This window comes from Argiope bruennichi, chromosome 11, assembly GCF_947563725.1.
Source record: "Argiope bruennichi chromosome 11, qqArgBrue1.1, whole genome shotgun sequence".
NCBI classification, from domain to species: Eukaryota; Metazoa; Arthropoda; class Arachnida; order Araneae; family Araneidae; genus Argiope; species Argiope bruennichi.
Window position 1 is genome coordinate 21,513,684 of NC_079161.1, and position 16,482 is coordinate 21,530,165.

Sequence of the window (16,482 nt, forward strand, 5' to 3'; positions counted from 1 at the left end):
ATGACTCATTCTAGCCGTCTGGCGGCTGAACTTTAGGAGGTGTTGATTTGACCCACAACTGCTATATTTGGCACGTACATAATTTGGAAGTTGAGAATGTATATCTTGGAACCATTTTTAAAAAAATTTTTAATAAGAATTTTAGCGTATTAAAAATTAAACCGAATTGTGGCTTTTTTCCAGATGACTTCCTAACATATTATGGCAAAATAATGAATTTTACACCATTTTAAAATTTAAAAAAAATTCTTTTTAATGATGCGAATTTGAAAGTTCTGCTACTGTATCTCGAATTGCAGCAGTTTTTCAAAATTATTATTATTATTTTTGCTTAAATTCAAAATTCTTCAATTTCTGAAATTTAATCTTTTTCCATAATTTCGTCAAAATTTGATATCGTGATATTCTTTCTTTGTTGAAAACTAACGAAGAATTCTGTTTAATATCTTTATAGTTTACATGACGAACACAATGACTGAAGTCACAACACTTCGAAATTTACGTGATAGCTGAACCGCACATTTATATTTTTATTAGCACTATGAGATAATTAAAGTAGAACGAAATAATTTCAGTCAATTCTAACGGTATCGTGAATATAAAATTATATCCAACAATTTATAATTAAATATAAAAAATATTCTCTGTGAACCAGTCGATTGTCAGATAAACCATATTACTAATTTTAAATAAAAAGATAAAGAATGATGGGTAGCATTGACCAGAATGCGTTCATTTTAATTTAGGAATCTTAAGAGATAAAAATAATGAAAGCTTATGTATAAAAAATACTGTTAAATTAAGCAGTTACTCATGCAATTAATTCTGAAGGAGAATGCCTTAATAATCCAAATGGATAATACATATCTAATATCCTCAGAACCATATTAATATTGAAATGGAAATTTAATTAAAATCTTTATTTTTATAATTTACTGAAAAGAATTGCTTAAATTGTAGGATGGATCGCTTACGAAAAATGCATAGTTTTAAATCAAAGAATGTTTGCTCAAGAAAGTAAAACTTGTTATAAAATTTGAATTCTGTGCAAATGTACTAGTGACTAAGAGAAAAAATTTTAAATTAGAATTCTTTACAGACATTGCAAAACAAACAAATGTCAGAACAGATAAATAATTTCGTATGAAATGCTATATAAGATTGTCTTTTTGTGGGGGAATCATATTTATATTCAGAGGCAAAAGGAAAGTTTTTTTATTTAGATACTAATAAAGTTTTTCCGACGGCTTCCATATGGTTAAAAAAAAGGTTCACAGTCGACGAAAGCGCCCTCTACTAGTACGGATCCGAAAAGATCTGAGACAGCGCTTAGATAATTTGATTGGCAAAACGAGTAACAATTCAAAATACTTTCTAGTCCGCGAACAGACAGCTACAAAGGGTCGTGAGTTTCGGAAATATGCCAGAAACCTACCTAAAGTCAAATTTCCACTAGCCTCTTATTAGAAGAGGTTCAAAAATTTTCCTAAACAAGATTAATTATTGAGTTTGAGCCTCACCTAGAGACTGTAAACCATGAATCTATCCTGACATATAAAAGGAAAGGTAGGAAATCTCTTTTCGGAAAAAGACATGTAAACAGTGCTACTAAACTCAGATTTAGCTAAGATTTCGAAAAATGGCGTGGTGGTGAGTTGTTTCAGGTGGCGCTGTTGTACATCTTATTAATAATGTAAGAATTGACTCTACTCTTACGGTATTGAGGTAATCTAAGCTTTACATGTCATCCAAACACAATCGATACATAGCTGATTGCGTAGAATATTAATATATTACATTATCCCTTAATTAATACTTAATTTCCTAAATAGATGACATTTCCTATTTGGAACAATTATACAGTTATATATTGTTCTGTATAATTATACAGAACAATTACTCAATTATGTAGTGTACGTATTCTTTCAGTTATACAGGGACAGCGCGAACGCAGTCCCAACTACCAAAAATTATGCACCCCAAGCAACCGCGATTTGCGGATGTGGCGAACGTCAACCCACCAGAGTGCAATGGTAGGTCTCTGCTCGGGGGAGCCTCCTTGATGATCAAGGCATCCCCAGTGCCAGGTAAGTATGACTTTAAATACCGAGCATCAATTCTATGAATAAATTTTTTCTCTATTCATAGTGGTACAATTGAAGTTCACTCTATTACGTGGGTGAGCTGACGTTCGCCACAACAAGTCGGTAGAAATAATGGGAATTTTAATATAATTGCTTTTTTTTTTCGCTTTAAACTGAAGCCACGAAGCAGAATTTAAATTCCCTATTTTCTTTTTAGGCAAATCCTTAGATTGAGTCAAATTGTTAACTGCGCGCACTTTTCCTAATTGCCCTCAAATGGCGCTTTATTGTGGTTCACCATTCAGCGTTGCTCAACACCTGTGCCTTCTACTCCCAGCAACTGCAACAAATTCAGCTACCAAATAGACACCAAATTCGATTGCAATGGTCAACAAAAAAATTCTGATGAAATTACGACTGAGTGTAATGAGGTCTGACGCAAATATCATTTTTATGCTGCGTCAGTTCGTTAAAACGCAAATAGGTGAAGTAAAAGATGCTGTATTACAAAAGTTATTTTCATCGGACAGTGCGACATTGTTTAATAATCTCTTTCACAGCATAAACATTATTCAAACTCATAAAAAGTCGCATGCTGTTGAATTTACAGCATTTCGTCACTCTTCGATGCCTTTTTACATGCTTTCTGTAGCGGCAGCGACAGCAGCGCCCTTTTAAGCTAGTGCCAAAATTTTGGATTTAACACTCATGACTGAAATGAATTGATTCTAAAATAAAAGGATACTGCGCAGTGATTGCTTGGTAATTTTTTTCTTTTCAACTTTCCTTTAGTGTATTTGGGCTTCGATAAAACTAAATTATCTTTCAATATATATTTGTTTTCAAAAATATTTTAAACATGTTGAATCCAAGAAGCCACTCGTCAGTGTTTAACTCAAGAAGCCATGGTCTAATGAGTGTGTCCATGAGAAGCAAAGATGAGATTCGACATGCCTTCGAATAATCATATTTTAAAATAAAGTTAGAGTACCACTCTGCATTGGGCATTGAAAAATTTCTCAGCTGTGCGTAATACAAGCGGCGGCGTAATTAGACGATACAGGCCTCCATTCAGATTTCAGTTTTTGAGATATTTAATCTGTGTCTATAATACTGTAGTTGATTTTTAAAGGCTCTAATAAATAAATGTTCGGCACTAACGTCGGTGACAAGAAAAGTGAAAAAAAAAAAACATGAAAGCAATTTGTTTATTTTTCTGTCATCGAGAGTCAAACAGTTGTTTTTTGTAACTAATTAGAAAATCACAGTTGTGGTATGCGAAGACCGTGGGCACAGGCATCTTATCAATTACATCTTTACATGATGAATAGGAACAAGGACAAATTACTGAAAAAAAGCTGGAGTGGCAAATTACCACTAGTTTTGTATTCATGTTTAATGTATGTATATATATCATTGCTGCCCAATATATAATGAGATGGTCCGTTGTCAATCAGGCTTTCAAACTGAACCCGTTTTCCAATAGAATGATTGCTTTCGTCTGATGGGCGAAGTCGACCGTCTCTTTTTACAATTTATCGTTAGAGTAAATTAAATTGAGCAAATGCTATATAAATGTAATGACGTGTTTTCTGAAACTTCGGAGATTTATCTGTTAATATTGCTTCGTACAGTCTTTATATTTTCTAGTTGCAAGTCTTTATTGGTGGACATTACAAAAATCAATACATAGTAAAGAAATTAAGCTATCCGGGCCAGTCAATATTTATTATCTCTTGTATCTTTTATTTCTCGTGAGTTTGGGCATAATCATTCCATTGCCTTAAAAGTCTGATTTTTACTTTAAAAAAGTATTCATTTACCATGAAAAAATAATATCAGTTTTTAAGGCATTGGTGGAAGAATGTACTTAGTACGAATGCAACATTTTGATTCGCACCGATGTATTAAAAACAACAAAATCAGAGGAATGGATATTCTAATTACCACAGGGAAGAAGTACAGATTAAATACAAACACACGTATTATATAATGTCGTCTACTGTTATGAATATCCGGGAGCAGCGCGAACGCAGTCCCGACTACCAAAAATTATGCGCCCCAACCAACCGCACTTTGCGGAAGTGGCGATTGTCAGCCGCCCGAAGTGCAATGGACGGCCTCCAACCGGGAAAGCCCCCTTCTTGATCAGGGCATTTCCGACGCCAAGTAAGTATGCTCCTCCTATGGAAAACTTAATTTTATAAAAACATTTTTTTAATACTTTTAGTGGTAATTATATTCATTCCAAACCGAACTCTTTAGAACATTGCAATCGCATTTACTAGCTAGTCAAAAATATTAGTTCTTCATTCCAAATTTCATTTATATACTATTTTTAAAGTAGTAATATATATATATATACTAGCCGCCTTTGGCGACCAGCCGGTTCGCCAATGTTACTGTTCGTTAAAATTTTCATAATTAAATATTTTATGAAATTCACACTTTAATAGCTTCTTCATCAAAATATTTTAAAACTTCAAATTTTGATAGGCATATAATTCACTCATAATATTATAAACGCCTTCAGTCATCACGTAATATGTATCTCTCTCATTTTCTGTTGGCTCCCATAGAATTTATACTTTAAATTAAAGTGGGAAGGATTAATCTGCAATTAATATAACAATATTTTTTACTGAAACAAAGTATTTTTTTTTTGTAATATGATAATTGAAAACAGTCACTGAGTGTTTAAACTTTATGGGCACTAAAGAATATCTTTCTTAATTTATGTAATATTTCAAAAATTTGTCAACAAAATTTTCTCAGATTCATCATGACCAGATTGATTCATTAACAATGTTTAATTTTAAATGCATCAAACACTAAAAAAAAAAAAAAAAAAAAAAAAAACGAATCGTTTAAAATAATCGGTTGAAAACAGGTTAAAAAAAACTACTTAAAAGACGATGGTCTTAAAACCATAAGCATACACAAAAAATATATAACTAACATAAATACACTTTAATTACAAAAGCATGCAACTAATCTGAAAATAATTTAAATCGTCCGTTGATATTGGTTGTCATGTCAACAATCAGAACACAATGCGCATGCTTGAATTTACAACGCTAGTTACGGTAACGCAAATGCGTGAGTTTTTCTAAGCCAGTTGGGGTAACGCTATGCAGATTAGAAATTTTTATTTCCTTTATTCTGTTTTATTTTAATTCAAAAGTATTTCAGAATTAATTTGAAAGATCGATTAATTAACAATGTTTAATTTTAAATGCATCAAAGATTACGAAAATAAACAGAATCCTTTGAAATAATCAGCCGAAAAATCTTAAGCCTAGCCTCATTACTGTTGGGGAAAAAAAACTGAACTCTTACTCATTTGGTGGTAGGGAAAATAAATAATTTTTGTCGAGAAAGTTAGCTTTTAATTAATAATTAAAATTCTAATTAAAAATTCAAAAAAAGGGACCCCAGGTGCACATTCCCGACCTCTAAGGTATACATGTACCAAATTTGGTAGCTGTAGGTCAAATGGTCTGTGGAGCGCCAACACACACACACACACACATTGAACTTTATATATAAGTATAGATGTTTTTTTAAAGCAAGCGAAGAGGGGGAAAAACTATTCTAAAAAATTGGGTAAAGCAGGTGTTCTTATTAAATAATTAATTTTTTTTAAAAAATGAAACGAAAAAGTGGAAAAGTTATTCTTTAAAATTGTGTAAAGCAGATGTTCTGTCTTAGAAACTTCTTTTCCCTTTCCAGCTGTTTTGCCATAGAAACCGGCGCACAGCTGTTTACACGTTTATGTTTATCTATTCAGATTTTATAACATCTAATCAGAGTAACGGTGAATATCAGTGTGTTCGTGTTCGTCAATAAATGTTAATTTTTTTTAATAACATGATTAACGAAAACAGAGTCTCTGAGCATTTAAACCTTATGGGAACTAAAAAATATCTTTCTTAATTTATGTAATATCTCATGAATTTGTCGACCAGCCGGTTCGCCAATTTTAATGTTAGTTAAAATTTTTATATTTAAATATTTTATGCAATTCCTACTTTAATAGCTTCTTCATCAAAATATTTTAAAACTTCAAATTTTGATAGTCATATAATTCACTCATAATATTATAAAGGCCTTCAGTCATAACGTAATATGTATCTCTCTAATTTTCTGTTAGCACGCGTAGAATTTATGCTTTGAATTAAAGTGGAAAGAATTAAACTGCAATTAATATAATAATATTTTTTACTGAAACAAAGCATTTTTTTATAATCTGATTAATGAAAATAGAGTCACTCAGCGTTTAAACTTTATGGGCACTAAAGAATATCTTTCTTAATTTATGTAATATCTCAAGAATTTGTCAACAAAATTTTCTCAGATTCCTCATGAACAGATCGATTCGTTAACAATGTTTAATTTTAAATGCATCAAACACTAAGAAAATAAAACGAATCGTTTAAAATAATCGGTCGAAAACAGGTTTAAAAAAACTACTTAAAAAACGATGTACTTAAAACTATAAGCATATACAAAAAAATATATAACTAACATAAATACAATTTAATTACAAAAGCACACAACTCGCCTAAAAGTAATTTAAATCGTCCGTTGATAATGGTTGCCATGACAACAATCAGAACACAACGCGCATGCGTGAATTTTCTTCGTCTTTTACGGTAACGCAACTGCGTGAATTTTTCTACTCCAGTTGGGGTAACGCTATGCAGATTATACATTTTTAATTTCCTTTATTCTGTGTTATTTTAATTCAAAAGTACTTCAGAATGAATCTGAAACATGGATTAATTAACAATGTTTAATTTTAAATGCATAAAACATTAAGAAAATAAACAGAATCGTTTGAAATAATCCGCCGAAAAATGTTTACCCTAGCCTCATTACTGTTGGGAGAAAAGTCTTACTCATTTGGCGGTGGAGAAAATGGAAGATTTTTTTGGCGGAAAAGTTGGCGGTGGGGAAAATGGAAGATTTTTTTGGCGGGAAAGTTAGTTTTTAATTAATAATTAAAATTCTAATTAAAATTTCAAAAAAATGGACCCCAGGTGCACATTCCCGACCTCTAAGGTATACATGTACCAAATTTGGTAGCTGTATGTCAAATGACCTGGCCTGTAGAGCGCCAACACACACACACACACACACATTGAGCTTTATTATAAGTATAGATATATGCTATTTACTATTATATACTATTTTTAACTACTAATTTTTAAGGTGTAAATAAATGTCAGATGATGAAGAGAGTATATTTTCCTAGTGAGGATTACTAAGTAATATCGCTGTTTCTTCTCTTGAATTCGAATTTTTTTTTTTTTTTTTTTTAGAATTATGTCTGTTTATCTGTGAGCACGATAAATAATATTATTTTTATACGATAAATAATATTATTTACTTCGAACGAAAAGGATTGAAATTTGGCAAAAGCCCTTGACACTAAATTTTTAAGTTTCTACGAAATTTTGAACGAAATTCGTTGATAGGAAGTTGATCCATTTTTTATCCACTTGCAAAAGAATACGATAACAACAAAATGATGATAGCTAGATGAATTAAATTTGGTACTCAGTTTTAGTGTCTAAATTGTAGATCCTTATCGAATTTCGAACTACATCAATTAAAGGGTTGACCGTTTGTTGGGTGGCACTTCAGCTTGCTTGCAAAGGCTGTAACTCAAAAACGCTACAACTTGGATAAAGAAATTTTCAAACATAAATTTTAGCAACTAAAGTGTAGGCTTATGTCACATTTCGAAAATTTGTGATCGGTTTGATTATCCGTCAGTTTATCCATTATCGAGTATGTAAACTCGATAACTCAGATACTTAGATAAATGAAACTCAGCAAAAACACTAAATGACTGACAGATAAACGAAAGAAGAAAATTATAGCTTTGTTTCAAACTTTGTTTTAAGATTGTTGACAATAAACCAAAATAATTTCAAACTGTAAAAACATCTTGATATTATTGAAGTGGAAAATCAAATAACATGAGGGAAAAAAATCAAAATAGCAAAGAAATTTATCATCCTTTAGAATATGTGGAAGGTAAAATCGATGGCATTTTTGTTTTCTGACATTAAAAACACTACGAAGCAATTCCCATAAAGGCGATTTCCAAGATTGGTGATCAGAAACTGACTCTAATGAAAAGTCTAACTTTCCATTGTGTCCGCAACTTTTTTCATTTTCTTTCATGTTCCAAACACAGTTATCCGTAATTTAAAGACAATAGAAGCAACATTTGGTAAATAAAAATTTTATAAGATTTATTTCAACAATTTTCCTAGATTTTTTTATTTGATTCTTCAATAAGATTTACAAATTTTAATGGAATATTTTCCCTTGTATTGCTTGTCTTTAGTCTCCTCTTGCATTTCCGATTAATCACATTGATTATTTGACTTGACATCTGCCGACACTATCTTGAGGATATGGAAAAATAATTAGAAAATATCTGATAAGGAATTTTAAAAAAAAAGATTTTTATTAACATTCTATTGCTTAAAAATATGTTTGCTACTTTAAATTCCCCCCCCCCCCAAATACCTTCTGCATGCAAATTGCAGAATAATGGATATATTTTCACATTTTACAAAGAAAAATATTTCTGTTTCGTAATTCAGATACGTTGTAAAGTGCATTGTATTGAAATTCTAAGTACAAAATAGACACCATAATGAATTGGAGGTGGAAAGATTTCAATCATTACTTCTACATAGAAATATGATTTTAAACGAATGCACGAAAAAATGTAAAAAATGTAATGGTAGGAATTTCAAATATAAAGGAGGCAGGCAGCAGGTACAAATGCAAAGGAAAATGGGGGAAGGGGGGGGGATACTGAAATACAAACAAAAAATAAAGCAAAGTTTCTCACATTCTGCGGAAACATGCAGTAATTGAGATAATACAATTGGAGAAGCATTATCAAATAAAAATAAAATATTCAATATACAAATACAAAAAGCATAAATATTTGAATGCAAATATATCTAGGCAAACACAAGAAGTAAAGTCTAAATAATACAGGGAAAAATACTATTAATATATGTACAAAAGGAAATGAAAGATGATTTGCTCTGTACAAAGGTAGAGTAGATAAATGAGTAAGTCAAGCTATATACATTTTCAGTAGGCAGTTCCTACGTTTATGTCTTTCGGAAGTTAAGTTGGTACATTCAAATATCAATTGCTTGGCATCCTGAATTGTACCGTTATAGCATGAACACATGGCAGTCGAAGACAAATTGAAGCGTTTAAACAAGTTTTAAAGTTTCCATGCACAGTCAGTAACTGGGTAAACTTAAAAGTGCCAAACGCAAAAAAAGGCAAAGTTGTTAGCTTTTAAGAGTCTCTGAATGGAAGGAATAAATTTCTCAGGGAACTGCGCACTATTTGATGTTTGATATAAGGTATACCACTCATAATTGTTGGAATTGTATATAAAAAAAATATAAAGTTTTTGTATCATATATACTTTATGACTTACCCTTCTTGTCTTCCTAGGAGCTTTTAATATTTATGTTCTCAAGATGGTTAAATACAATCAAATACAACAAGTTCTAACATTGCACCGTTGAAATGCTTGTTTCAGTTCCTTTTTCTTTCCAAGTATTTAAATATATACATTTTTTTTTTTTTTGTAATGGTTCTGATCTAAGATGAAAGATTTGGTTGTGTAAATTTCAATCAGTTGTAGTAACGTTTACTTCTAAAAAGCTTGCAATTAAAATAAGAACGGTTGATAAGAATCAGTAGGCAAAAAACGAAATACTCCATAGGTTTCAAATTTGTTGAGTCTTTAAAGGTGGGTTCACACGAAGCTAACTATTGCGCGCAATAGAAGGTCACGCCTACTTCAGGAAAATCACGTGACTGCAACGGGACAATGGCAAATAGTTGTCTCGTCGGGACAACTATTAGCCATTGTCCCATCGATGTTGTCTCAACTGTTCACACGGGGACAATACAGGGACAATAGCAGAGAGACAACGATTGCGCGCAACTGTTAGCCTCGTGTAAACCCACCTTTAGATAAAGAATACTTTCCAATGTATGCAAATGAATACTTTCCAATGTATGCAAATGAATACTTTCCAATGTATGCAAATGAATACTTTCCAATGTATGCAAATGAATACTTTCCAATGTTTGCAAATGAATACTTTCCAATGTATGCAAATGAATACTTTCCAATGTATACAAATGAATACTTTCCAATGTATGCAAATGAATACTTTCCAATGTATGCAAATGAATACTTTCCAATGTATGCAAATGAATACTTTCCAATGTATGCAAATGAATACTTTCCAATGTTTGCAAATGAATACTTTCCAATGTATGCAAATGAATACTTTCCAATGTATACAAATGAATACTTTCCAATGTATGCAAATGAATACTTTCCAATGTAAACCGCAAATTCTGTCTGCATTTGCCGAAAAATTTATTAGATTTGGATCCTCTAGAGCATTTTGCGAATCATTCATTCCTCGCTAAAATCTTTGTTAGAGCCTGCGAACAAATATTTGGGAAGGATCACGAACCGTTCGGCTTGTAATCTTGATGGATGGATATTGCATTTTTTCAGGAAACTAATTTTTCTCTTTGGAAAATTAATCTTTTGAGTAATCTCTTGATTTCCTCTGGCAACATAAATGTGGCAACATTTGCTCATTCTGTGATATATATTGGTGTTAGTTTGATATTTCTATTTATTAAATTTATTTAATAATCAACAAGGCCGGCCATTTCTAAAAAAGGGATCCAGGAGCAAAATATCTTTAAAATCCTTAAATATCTTTCAAAAAATTAAAATAAATGGATTCAAAATAAGCATTAAACTTATTTTTTAAATATATTTATTGAAATTAGGTATTATTTTTTGTTTACCGGTACATTTATTATATTTGATAAATTTTCACTTTTAGTTTAAAACGCTTAAAATCGTCAGAGCATTTAAGCGATCTGGAAGTATCGTAGAATGTCAACGATTATCACCGAAACTAATCTCTAAGACAGACTAAATGTAAAGGTCATCAGAGAATTTTATCTCTTCTAATAATAATAATAATATACACACACACATATATATATATGTAATGATATTTTAACTCTAATTTCAATTTAATTAATTTTCATAATAACTTCATCTTAATTTAGCCCATAGTAACTTCACTCTAAAATATTCTCTTATTTCGTGATCCAATTCACTGTCTCTACTTAATTAATTCAAGAGAAGCTTTGTTGAATCAGCTAAAATCTAACTTTCCACACTACGCGTGAAGAGATAACATACCGCTGATCAAGTAAATTCTTTTTTAAAATCTCCCTTTGTTTCCCCTACCTTCTCGGCGCCTGTAATGAAAATCCCTATCGAAATCTCATAATACATTAGCACTGTGAAGAAATGTTTTCCCTATCAAATTCATAGGTTATATAAGACGCAGGGATAAAATGTCCGAGAGCTCTTCCCTCATTCCTTTCTGTGTCGTTCTGTGTGCTCGTCGCTTGTACATATGCTTGCTTCTTCAAAATGAAATAAAACGACGTCACGAAATTAAAAGTATCTTCATTGCCTTCAACTGCATCATGCTTCACCACAAATAATATTACATATTAAAAAGTCGACAAGGATAGTTTCCTGTGAAAAATTATGAAATGAACTAAAAGAATTAAAATTAAATCGACTGGCCAGACTTCAACGTTGCAATGCGCTCGCCGTGCTCCAAAGATGACTTCGGTCCAGGTTCGCCAAGCTGCGATGTTTTCACCGCCGTCTGCTTCGGCTGCCCCCGGCCACATTGTTTCACGCAAACCGTAGTCCGGGATCCGGTCCAGTTCCCGTTGAAACCTATGCCTTCCACAACCTGTGACTTCATCCGAACACTGTTGTCATGTGTGTGTTCCTTATATCTTCAAAGAGTTGGAGCTCCTTGTCATCATAAAAATTTTCTTGCTCCTTACCTGTGCTGAATAATCCCGATCTCGACGTCATTTCCATTTTATATCATCACCACAATATAATACTCGCCAGTGGTCTCCAGTGCTAAATTGAATCAACCAGATTTTCAAAATATCACTTGTGATTTACGACATCACCAAAATAATAGTCACCTGCCGTAGTCTTCAGTCTCCAGTTCCAGTGCTCAAAATTGCATTTTGTGATTAATTAAAAAAAAAAAATGATTATTCTTCAAAAAGTGTTTAGTGTTTCCCGACTCAACAGTGAAAAATCAAGATTTATATTGTGTGTTTTTCTTTTCTTTTGATTTTCATTTTTGAATTTTAGAATTATTGCAAGTTATATTTTTATAATATTATTTAAAATATTGAATTTGTCTTTTATCAAGTCTATTTTTTAAAAAATTTATGCATAAATTTATAATGTTTTTTATTTCAAAAATACTTTAATGTGTTAAGAGCTGGAAAAATGACTGACCCAGAAAAAATAAATGTGTCTAGCCCTCAAAGTAAAGAAAATAAAATTGATAAAGAAAATGATCCAATAGCCCAAGAACCCTCCATAATTCCTTTTGATCCTGAAAATGGGATGAAAGTGGATTTATGGTTGGGATATTTTAATAAAATTTGTCAAGAAAATAACAAAAATGATTTATGGAAAATTAAAAATATAGCTAAATTTCTAAAAGGGTCAGCTTTAACACATTATATAAATAGTTGTTTAAATATTGATAATTTTGATGATTTATATTGTATATTAATTGAACAATTTATTCAACCCAATATTGTTAATTTTTCTGATTTTTCACAATTGAAATTTAATTCAAAAAATAGTAACTTAGTTGATTATTTCCATCAAAAATTAAATTATGGCAGACAGTTAGGCCTTAATCCACAATTTATTTTAGAAGGTCTTACTGATGGGCTGCCAACTCAACTAAAACAATTAGTTAGCATAAAAGCTCCTAATACCCCTATAGAATGGCTTGCAATAACAGCTAAATTATTAAAAATGGAAGAATCTTCAGAACCAAACCCAGGCAGGTGTAATGAAACTAAAATCAGAATAAGACAACCAGAACCTTTTACACCTAGGCATAACTTTAATTATAAATTTCAAAATTCTTTTACTCCTCGGGCTCCCAGTAATTTTAGACAAAATTTTCATAATTCAATAAGGCCACATCCCAATAATTACAATAACTATAATCATAATTTGCATTTTCAACAAAGATTACCACCTTCTCCCTGTAGAATTTGCACTGAAATAGGTATTCCAAATGTTTATCATTGGACACAAACATGTCCTTTTTATCAACCTCACTTTATGACCAATACTCCAATAACAGCCAATGTGACTTCCCCGTGCACAGAGGTCCCTCTTGGTTGTTTTCAAAATCCTCAAAGGAGACCAAATTCTTCTAATGAGGCCCCTAGCCCAGCACAGTTACAATTATTAGTGTCCGGACACATCTCAACTTTACCAAGTCTAGCTAACTTGGACAATGTTTATAACCATCATAGTAATATAAATATTGTTATTGACACAGGATCCACTCTTTCAATTATATCTGCAGATATTGTACAAAAACTTAACTTGACAAGAAAAAATGTATATCCTATTCGAGTCAAACAAGCCCATGGAACGTTCCAATTAACCCAAATTTGTGACATATATTTAAAAATTGGCCAAATAAATAAGAAAATCAAATTATATATTATGGACAATCCTTTACCATATATTATTTTAGGACTACCAGATTGCAGTTTATATAAATTAATTATAGATTATGACAAAAATAAAATATTTCAAAATGGAAAAATTATTACCAATTTGCATACCAATAATAATTATATGTCTTTACATATTGTTGAAAATGATAACACTAGTGATAATAAGGTCAGGGTAGTGAATACCTCAGAGGAAATTTTCCCACCTCTGACTGTAAATAAACTATCTGAACCTGTATTATCTCTGGTGTCAGAATATTCTCATGTGTTTGCAAAAAATAAATATGATGTTGGTAAAATAAGAATGGAACCTCCTAGAATAAATTTAACATCTGATTTACCAGTTTCACAAAGGGCTTATAGAACCTCTGCTACTGATGAAATTGAAATAAACAAGCAAATTAAAAATTTGTTAGATGCAGGTTTAATAAAAGAATCTACTAGTAATTATTCCTCCCCTGTAACATTAGCATATAAAAGAGATGAAAATAGAAAAAGTAGACTTTGTATTGATTATCGTAAAATTAATTCCCTTTGTAAATCTGAGGCAGAGCCTCTCCCTAGAATAGATACCTTGTTAGATAAATTAAGTACTGCTAAAGTTTTTTCAACTTTGGATCTTGCATCTGGATATTGGCACATACCCTTGCATGAACAAGATAAACATAAATTGGCATTTGTAACTACTGAAGGTTTATATGAATTTCAAGTCCTACCTTTTGGCTTTAAAAATGCACCTGCAATATTCAATAGAACTATTCGTAGAATTTTAAATAAACATAAATTTTCCAATTTTGCATGTCACTATTTTGATGACATAGTAGTTTTCTCTAACTCATTAGAGGAACACCATGATCATTTAAAACAGATTTTTCAAATGTGTGAAAAAGAAAACATTAAATTAAAATTTTCTAAATGTGTGTTTGCTCAAGATAAAATTAATTTCTTGGGGTATGAAGTCAAAGAAGGATGCATTTCTCCTGATAATCATAATATTGAAAGTATTAAAAAATTACAACCTCCAAAAAATGTCAAGCAACTTCAAGGTTTTCTTGGCTCTGTAAATGTTTATAATAAGTTTATTGATTCTTATGCTAAAATAAGAGAACCCTTAAATAATCTTCTTAAAAAAGATACATCATGGCAATGGACAGAAGACTGTCAAAAAGCTTTTGAAATGTTAAAAAATAAATTGATAACTAAACCAGTGTTGCAACTATATAACCCTAATTTACCTCTTCATGTTTTTTGTGATGCATCTCAGGTAGCCATTGGAGCTGTTCTAAAACAGCCTGACTGTTCTGGTAAATTACATCCTGTATCTTATCATTCAAGAACTTTACGATCTTATGAAAAAAATTATTGTATAACTGAGTTGGAATGTTTAGCAATAGTAGATGCCCTTGATAAATTTTATTACTATTTACATGGGAAAAAATTCATAATTCATACTGATCATGCTGCTCTTGTTTGGCTTAAAAATGTAAAAAATTTAAGGGGAAGATTATTTCGTTGGTCTTTAAAATTAAGCATGTTTGATTATGAAGTTAAATATTTAAAGGGAACTGCTAATGTTGAAGCTGATATGTTATCAAGGCATCCTACTGCTCAATATCTCCAACATTCTGTGCATTTATTGGAATTGGATGAGATAAAACACTATCAAAATTTAGACAATTTAGATAATACTAAGTATAAGAATATTAATGATGTACTTGTAGTTAAAAAGAAAAATTTATTTAAAATAGTTGTACCTTTTTCTCTTAGGAGAAAAGTTTTGCAAACAGCTCACGAACAATTTGGGCATCCAGGCACTCAAAAAATGATAAATTTAATTACTCCTCAGTATTATTGGCCCCATATTACTAAAGATATTGCACTTTTTGTTAAACATTGTGATATTTGTCAATTAAATAAAAAGAAAAAGCAAAAAAGATTTGGCCTTTTACAGGCTGTGCCCCCCACAGATCGTCCTTTTGAATGTCTTTCTGTCGATACTGTTGGTGGATTTAACTATTACAATTCAACTAAAAAATTTCTTCATATAGTAATTGATCATGCGACTAGATATGTTTGGGCTTTTCCTTCCAAAAATGAAAATTCTGAAACTTATATTAATATATTAAAACAAGTTTTCCAAATTCAGGTTCCTTCCAAATTATTAACTGATAGAAATGGTGCTTTTACCTCATCTAAATTCAAACATTTCCTCAGAAATTACAGTGTCAAGCATCTGTTAACATCTTCACATCATCCACAAACTAATGGAAAATGTGAAAGAGTTAACCAGTCAATAGTAACTAAATTAAAGTGCAAAGTCAATTCTTCTCCTACTAAAATTCCTTGGACTAAACTTTTAGAACAAGTAATCAATGAATATAATTTAACACCGCATTCAGTCACAAAATTTCCTCCTGCATATTTGTTATTTGGCACTTTACCTTATCCTCCTCCCTTAACTCAAAATCAATTCTATCCTCCAGTAGAAGAAGCAAGAAAATTAGCTAAAGATAATACAATAAAATATCATGATAAAAATAAAATAAGATATGATGCTAGATTTATAGATTCTCCATTCAAACCTGGTGACATTGTAATGTATGAGGAATTTAATTATCCAAATCGTAGAAAATTATCTCCAGTGTTTTCAGGTCCATATGAAATAGTAACTAAAATTTCAGATGTAAATTATGAAATAACT

General features: G+C 31.1%; 2 non-coding genes across 2 annotated transcripts; both read right to left on the reverse strand.

The window, feature by feature from the left end:
* Positions 1-1,934: 1,934 nt before the first annotated feature.
* LOC129958002 (U1 spliceosomal RNA) lies at positions 1,935-2,095 on the reverse strand. Its single transcript, XR_008783098.1, has one exon. It is a non-coding gene; the product is annotated as a U1 spliceosomal RNA (small nuclear RNA).
* A 2,004-nt stretch (positions 2,096-4,099) lies between these two features.
* Positions 4,100-4,261, reverse strand: LOC129957830 (U1 spliceosomal RNA). Its single transcript, XR_008782932.1, has one exon. It is a non-coding gene; the product is annotated as a U1 spliceosomal RNA (small nuclear RNA).
* Positions 4,262-16,482: the final 12,221 nt, after the last annotated feature.